The sequence below is a fragment of the Ceratotherium simum genome, chromosome 12 (genome assembly GCF_057802395.1).
Source record: "Ceratotherium simum simum isolate JZ-2026a chromosome 12, ASM5780239v1, whole genome shotgun sequence".
Classification (NCBI taxonomy): Eukaryota; Metazoa; Chordata; class Mammalia; order Perissodactyla; family Rhinocerotidae; genus Ceratotherium; species Ceratotherium simum.
In genome coordinates this window covers 11426334-11434541 of record NC_141911.1, presented here as the reverse complement: position 1 = coordinate 11434541, position 8208 = coordinate 11426334, and the positions used below count along the sequence as shown (strand labels likewise).

At 53.5% G+C, this 8208-nt stretch overlaps 1 protein-coding gene across 2 annotated transcripts in view; it reads left to right on the top strand.

Moving 5' to 3' along the window:
- Positions 1-259: 259 nt before the first annotated feature.
- FAM167A (family with sequence similarity 167 member A) overlaps positions 260-8208 on the top strand; it is a 41896-nt gene continuing 33947 nt past the window's right edge. The window contains exons 1-3 of one of the 2 annotated variants that reach the window (XM_087437395.1): positions 260-448; positions 3485-3628; positions 6996-7095. The gene's annotated coding sequence lies outside the window, so the exon portion shown is untranslated. The remainder of the gene's footprint in view (positions 449-3484; positions 3629-6995; positions 7096-8208) is intronic. The other variant, XM_004433514.3, reaches the window with a different exon arrangement.

Here is an 8208-nt window from a genome sequence, read left to right as displayed (position 1 = left end):
TCGCCTAGGGTTTGGCAAACGCGTGTGGTTTTTGCTTCTACTTGCGGCGGGCCGGCTGCTCCGGCTCAGGTCCTGGCGGGGACGTGCAGCTGGAAGGGCTTTAGGACCCGGCCGCGCGTCTCCCGGACCCTGCGCGTCCCAGGTCCCCGGCCGCGGGCGGACAGGCATGAATGAGAGGCTGGAGGGGATGGGACTGAAAGGGCTCGCGGTGGAATAGCTCTGCCGTCGCCAGGCAACCGCCCTGACGCAACGCAAAAAAAAAAAAAAAAAGTCCCTTAAAAAAAAGAATAGTGCTGAGAATTCACGGGAGCACAAGAGAAAGGGAGGCAGAAGCCGGCTCAGCCCCCGAGGCCGGGGCCAGAGGCTGCGGAGCGGGGAGCCCGCGTTGGGAGGAGAAGGCGGGGACCTCGCTGACACCCCTGGAAGGGGCCGCGGAGCGCCCTGGAAGGTGGGTTCGCTGCAGGGGCGGGGACCTTCCCAGGGCTGGGGGCCGGGCTGGGGGTGATGTGGCTGTGCCCGGCTGTGCCGGCTGGGGAGGGGGCTCGGGGCGCCGCAGGTCCCCAGGGCAGACAGTGGCGGGAAGGAGCCCTGCCCGGGGCAGGGGGAACATCGATTCCAAAGCGCCCTGGAGTGGACACCCCGCACCCGCCCGCAGGAGAGGGGTCCGCCTCACCCGCTCCTGGGGCCTCACTTCCCGCAGGGGAAATGGGACAGCGGTGGCTGAGTTCCATCTCCCATATCCCTGCTGGCCCTTTCCAGGGTTAAGATCTGGGTGGAGATTTGGGATTCGCGGTATGACGGGGAGGAGCCCCACTCAGTCTCTCTAGGTCTGCTCCCAGACCGCCGGTCATCTCCAAGCCCACCCTGTCCCCTCTGTCTACTTCAGACTTGGTGACATGGAAGTTCCTGGCTCCAGGATGCAATGTCTAACTCAGGAGAAGTGACCGATGGCACTTGGGCCCAAGGGTCCTCTGAAGGGCTAGAGCCAGTGTGGATGCCAGCCCAGTGGCACAGTGGTTAAGTTTGTGTGCTCCACTTTGGTGGCCCAGGGTTCGAGGGTTCGGATCCCGGGCACGGACATATGCATTGCTCATCAAGCCATGCTGTGGAGGCATCCCACATACAAAATAGAGGAAGATGGGCGCAGATGTTAGTTCAGGGCCAATCTTCCTCAGCAAAAAAAAAAAAAAAGAAAGAAAGAAAGAAAATAAAGCCAGTATGGTCAGAGGGAACTGCCCAGCCCAAGACCCCTCCTGGAATGAGCAGGGCAGCCATGAGGCTGGGCACCCCGGGTCACTGGGAGAAGGCAGGAAGGTCTGTGGTCCCAGGCAAGGAGGTAGGTGTCTCCTTCCTCCAAGCCAGGTTGGATGTTCTGCTTTTTTAAAAAACCCTTATTGCTGGTATCTGGGTTTCATTCTCCTTGGTGTGTGGTTCCTCTTGAGAAGGTCTCGAAGGTGTGATGGTTCTAGGTTGGTGGACCACAGCCCCTGTCTTAAACCCACAGGCAGGTTCTCCCAAATTAAGTTTCCACCAACTCCCAGCCATCCCTGGTGGATGGCCAGATGAGGTGAGCGCAGGTCCCTGTCAATAGGCAATCCTCAAAGTGCCCGAGGGAGATGTGGCTCTAAAGCAGCTTCCTGTCCGATGCCCCAGAGACAGTCCTGCCACCCACCAGGCCTGGGATCGAGTGTAGAAAGTGCTGGGCAAAGTCCTGAGAGAGCAGAGGTGGCTGTGATGCCTCTAGCTGGACTGTGTCTGCAGGATGGCAGCTTCTGCCAGTCTGTGTTTAAGGGGCTTGGCAAAGCAGCCACGAGCTGTACTTAGAGTGGATAAAGATGACAGCTCTTTCCTGAGTGCATTTACCGACCAGGCACTGCTTGAGAACCCTTCGAGTCTGTTGGTCACTTGATCCTTACAAGCGCCCTTCGAGAGGACATTACATCCCCATTTTGCCGACAGGACTCTGAGAAGTTCAATAACTTGGTGCAGCTCACGTGGCTGGTGAAAGAGCAGAAAGATTCAGCCTCACGTGCCTGACTCCTAAGACAGTGCTCTCAAAGGAAGGCTGCTTTAGGAGATCGGAGGAGAAAGGCCAAGAGAGCGGGAAGAAACAGTCACACCCAGACCTAATGAGAGCTGTGTGGCAGGGTCGTCCTGTGACCTAGGAAGGTCCCTTGCTACCTCGAGGGTCCCTGCGGAGCCAGGAAAGCCATTTCTTGTGTCCGGAGCCTGAACGACTCTGCTATCAGGGATGGCTCACTTCAACCCTACTCGCCTGAAGTGGAGAGAAGGGTCCTCCCTCGCCTCTCTTTTCCTTCTTGCCCAAAGACCCCCAACTTCTCATGCACTTGCTCCCATCTTGTCCTCCCAATTATACGCATGGATTTCCACTAAATTAACAGTCTCGCTTCCATATCTACCAGTTTGGCCTCCCTCCAAGAGGGACTCTGGCAGGGAAGTAAATTAACGCAGTGCCTAACTATTTGCTGAGAGAGTTCCACAGAGCCCCAGGCCAATGAGGAAGAAACTACTCGGTAGGCTCCTCACACACTCAGGTGGTTTTCTCTAGGTAAATTTTGCTAGTGGAAATCTCCCTGGGCCCCACAAGAGCGTCTGGAATTCCTAGAACCCTCTGGGAGCTGTGCTCTCTCTGGCAATGGCTCTTTGCTTGACTGGGATGTTGAGCTACTTGCCATGATGGAAGGTGAATGATAATCTGAGCAGTTTACTCCCTGGTTTACAGACTAGGGGTGGAGGAGTTCTCATTCACTAACTGGAAATCCTTTAGCATTAACCAGGATGGCTCTTAATATGCAAATATGCCCTGGGATTTGGATTGGGGTGAGGAGAAAGGAAGGAAAAGCAAATTCGGAAGCAGACCTTGAAGGGGTGAGGATGGGCTAAAGAGAGAGCAGTGGGCATGTGGGAGCAGGAAAGATGAGACTGGAGGTGGGAAAGGGTTTAGAAGGAACTTAGCAATCAGCCTGTAGAATTTGAGCTGCCACAGAGGATCAAGTTGCCAACATGAGTTTGGAAGGCTGCAAATGTCAGCCTTTCCATGGTTAGGACAGTTGCCCTGGTGCATGAAAGCCCAGTGCTTCCCGACCCTGACCCTCCCCCCAACTTCTCTCTGGAGAGGAAGGAAAGATAAAGAGAGAGATGAGCAAGAGAAGTAAGAGGCTCGTGCTGGCCCACGCCCATCTCCTTTCCTCTTAAAGGCTACCCCCACACCCACCGCCACCCCGCAACAATTCTCAGCCATGAACAGCTCCTTCAAGACGGGAATGCAGAGAGCAGGAGCCTGCTTCCCTGTGGGCATGACCCATCAAGGTTGGGCTCTCGTCTCCAGTGGCGGAGGGTAGTGAGCGCTCCAGCATCAGGCTCCTTCACACCGGGGCCCCTGCCCAGCAGCTTCTGCAGATCCTGGGGAAGAGGTGGGGGTTCAGATTCTCCAGGGCGCAGACTGAGTCCCTATTTCTTCAAGGTGACCTCTCCAGTATGGCCGGAAATTCCGCTCGGGTATCCTGATCCATATGTGGGAGCTGGTAATGGGTCCCCAAAGACTTCCTCATAGGGCTCGTCCCTTGGGACCTCGAAGGGAAGGCCCAGCTCAGAGCTGGTTTTCCAGGTACGTAATGGCCCAGTCAGTGACCTTGGCCACAGTGACCACAGTTTCAGGGCTTGTTGAAGGCTGAGCAGTGTTTCCTCATTCCAGGAAGCCAGCAGAGCCTCTGCATGTAAGCTGGGCGCTTGATGGGGAACTCTCAGGGTGATGAGTACCCAGGAAGGTTCTGGATCAGCACCCTTGAGTGGGAAGCCACTTAGCCCCTCCCACGCTCCTGTCTGCCATCAAGTTAAAAGTGACACTACTTCCCTCATCCTCTGAGCATTTACGGGTGCGAGGCCCTGGGGACACGGTGGTACTGTGAACTGACCTAAGCTCGTTTGGTCCTAACTCTCTGGTTTTGTTGTGTTGTGTTGTTTTGTATATTTGTTTGACAGCATCCACTGAAAGAAAACTTTGAGGAAGGTGAAGGCAAACCTCATTATCAGGTTGAATGAAAGCAAGCCTCAGACCAAATACTGCCACACGTGTAGACATTTTTTGAACAATTGTTTATTTGCAAATGGGTCCGGCAGTGTTCATACCGCCTGTTCTGGGGGCTCGGTGAAGGCAGCCATCTGCTCTTTGGGTGCCCTGACCACACATCCCCCGAGATCTCACTAGATCCTTTCACCCTGCTCTTTCAAGAGTCAAGAGTGCCTCAAAATTTGTTTGGCCAACCCACATATCTTGAATACCTCTGTTTTCACCAAGGAGAATGCATTTCTAATGTTTACACTACTAATCATCAAATGCCTGGTGTTGAGCAGAGAGAGAGACAGCCAAAGTGCTTGCCATAGCCCCTCTGGATTGGGGACCCTCTGCACGGGGCTGCTGGCCTGGGAGCGGGGAGTCCCAATCTGAATGCACACTTGTTGAATGCAGCTGGTTGCAGCTAGCCGAATGATACCACACAGAACATCTCACCATCTCTGTGAAGGGTTTTAAGATTAATAATAGACATCCTACCAAGGAAGCATAAGACAATGGTCCTGCCCTCAAGGAGTGCGGAGTCTACTCAGGGCTGCAGATGAGAAAAGGTAATTTGTGCAGCCCGGGTACTGGGCTGACTGTAAAGTGGTGTTCTGCACATTCTAGAGCACACAGATACACATGAGCTATCTTTATTTTTTTTTTTTAAACATCTACTCCATTACTTTTTTTGTTTTTTTTTTTGTGTGTGTATGTGTGTGAGGAAGATCAGCCCTGAGCTAACATCCATGCTCATCCTCCTCTTTTTGCTGAGGAAGACCGGCTCTGAGCTAACGTCTATTGCCAATCCTCCTCCTTTTTCCCTCCAAAGCCCCGGTAGATAGTTGCATGTCATAGTTGCACATCCTTCTAGTTGCTGTATGTGGGACATGGCCTCAGCATGGCCGGAGAAGTGGTGCGTCGGTGCACGCCCAGGATCCGAACCCAGGCCACCAGTAGCAGAGCACGTGCACTTAACTGCTAAGCCACGGGGCCAGCCCACACATGAGCTATCTTTAATGGTTCAGTAGCCATTCCCTCTTTCGATAGGCCAAGGAGAGGTCCAGCCAAGCGCTGTCATGGGCGGGAGGTGACAGTCCTATTAGAGGCATAACTAAGAATTCACATACGCTTTCTCTCATTGGATCCTTCCAAGGCTTTGAGGTAGGTTCCATTATGATCCCCATTTCATGGATGAGGAACCTGAGGCCTAGGGGTTTGAATTGATTACCCAAGGTCATAGAATTAGAAAAGTGTCAGGGCTGGGATATCAACCCACGTCCACCGACACCCAGCCCTGCCGCATCCCTAACCTGCTCTCTCTTTCTCCTGTTCCTGATTCCTTCCCTCTAAGGTATGAACTCAAGCAGCTCAGCGGCCCAGCTACGGTCAGCTCAAGCTGACACAGTGCCAAATGTCCCCTCCAAACCCCTGTGTGGGTGCCATGCTGTACCTTGGGTTAGCTGCAGGCAAAGCCGGACATTGCTAGCCAGGCTGAGGCCACACCGAAACCACCCCCTCCACCCGAGTCCTCAGGATGGTTGCCCCGCAAACACCGGGAAACTCTAAGGGCCCTTCAACCCCCTGAGAGGTCAGCACACCCAGAGGGTGTATGAAAGTGAAGTGACCTGCATAGGCACAGAGCACACTGTGAAACTTCTTAGGAAGTCCTTGTGAAACCAGTGGGCTTGGAACTCGCAACGCAGAGTAAACTAGAAAGCCGATCCTCAGAACAAATCCCATTTGAGCTGGACTTTGTTGATTCTATTTATTTGAAGTTGGAGCCAATTATCCTGTGGATTTGGATGGTCTTAAACCTGCCTTGTTTGGGGGCTGAAACAAATGCCAGTTAGGGGACACTTTGGTGAGCCAGACCCCACGGGGCGAGGAGGTACATCCCCAGTGTCCTTAGCTGTGAAACAGTACCCTGAGGTCCAGTCAGCTGTGAAATGTTCCCTGTTCTTATAGCCGGAACACCCACTTGAACTGTGTTCTACTTTGATCTCTGCAAATTGCTTTAAAGAGCACTCTGTGTCTGCTTTCTGCCCCCTAATCTCTGCTGCCATGGCCTTTGGCCAGAAAAGTCCTGTGGTCACATGCAGCGGCCGGCCAGGGCAGCAACAGGCTGCCTCAGCCCCCTCCTGGGCATCTCTGCCTTGTCAGGCGTTTTCATGGAGGAGAACCTCTGCTTCAGACTCTGCATTTCCCATGGCCAATTCTGCACCCCCCTACCCCCCACGGAACTGCTGGATTCTCAGGCACCTTTCTCCCTGCCTGTCACAGTAGAGCAGCCCTTTCCCAGAGCCTCGCAGCCTTGGAAGGGACACGGTGGCGGTGACTCTGGGTAGCCCGGCAGCAGCCCTCAGTTTTCTACTCTCCTTTCAGTGAGGCAATAAATTAGATCTATGGCTCCTAGAAGCCAGGGCCTCTCCCCCACCAACGGGCAAGCACACCTCTTTCTGGGCGATTTTCTTGGCAACTTCTTTCACTGGGCAGAATGATAGGAGAGGTTTCCACATTCCCAGCCTTACAGCAGGAGGCCTGTGTGTCTGCTCTAAGCAGCCAGGAGCAGAGCCCATCAATTATTCAGCATGGACTGAGCACTTTGAATGTGCAAAGGTCTTAACAAGTATTTTTATAGATTCTTGCCTCACAATATCCCAGTGAGACAAAGTAAGGTTTCCCTGTATTCTAAACAATGGAAGCTCAACTTGGAATCAGAAGCCGTGGGTCCAAGCCCAGCCAGCCCCATGAACAGTGCTGTGTGACCCTGGGCAAGTCTTATGACTGCTCTGGTTTGCAGTTTCTCTGTGGTATAACTCTTGGGAAGACCTCTCCAGCCCAGTCCATCATGTGTGGGAAAAAAATCTGTAACTACAGTGTGATTTCAAAATGTTTGTGATTGCTCTTGTTATTCCAGGTGTGGAAATGGAAGCTTTGAATGATAAGTGGAGGTGCAACCATTAGCAGAGGACATTGCAAACTGAGCTGCACTGGGAAACACGCCCAGGAGAACGCAGGTAGGTGGGTTCCTCTGTCCCCCTACGTGCTGTGCGTGCACTCCGTGACATGGTGACAACCGCACCGACTGCTGTGGTCCAGACCTTGTGCGTGTCGGGGTGGAAGGAAGTATGGAAGAAGCAGAAGCCCTGAGAGGGAAGTGAGCTGCTGCAGTCACTCAAAGTGGGATGGGTCCCTGGAGCTGACTTCCAGGCCTGAGGCTCTTTTCTGGCCCACCTGGGCTGGGTCTGTCTGAAATGGTTGTCTCATTCCCATCTCCTAGCATCAGTGCTGGGATCTTCGGGGCCGCTTGGGCTGCCTGCATCAGGAAAGTCAAGGGGAGAGAGGAGCACAGCCCACCCGGCTCTCCTGGGGTCCTGATCTGGGCCTCACACCCATCTGCCCATTCTCCCACACTGGCAGCCTCAGGTCTAGGCATGCAACTGCCCCTGGGACTGGCCTGGGAGCCCCCCACCCAACAGAAACAGTGGATAAACGAAGTGAGTTCTGTCCCTCACCAGGCACTTTGCTCAAGTTCTAAACAGGGGGGTTTCCCGTCATGAATGGCAGAACCTTCCTTAGGCTCAGTTCTCCTCGCTGCCCGGCCCTGCCCTTGGAGGAGGCCTCCTGCCCAGGAGAGACCCTCACGCTACAGTAGCTTCGCTCCCCAGCATCAGCAGAGAGGGACTCCAGTCTAGGTGCTTGAGTCTCACTCTCCTCGCCTGCCCAGATCAATTTCACAGGAAAACACAGCGCTGCCATAAGAATGTTTAAATGTTATTATTTGGCCCTGGGAGTCCTAAGAATGCTGGGCTTTAAAACACTGAAACACTTGAAGCGCTTGTTCCCGTCACATTTCTACTTATGACCATTTGTGACGTGATCACAATGCTGGAAGTGGGAAGACTGGGACTGAAATGGTGATTCCTTCACTTACCTTCATCTGACCTGTGAAGTAGGGTAATACTAGTCCTATCTCAGGGTCATTTCAAGGATTCAGCCAGACATTTGCACAGGGCCTGGCACATAGTAGCCACTGGGTAATGGTTCTCGTCTCCTTTTCCTCTTGATTCTAAGAATTTTCATTTGTTGCTGTATTCAGACAGAGAGAAAATGGCCATTTATATATTTCT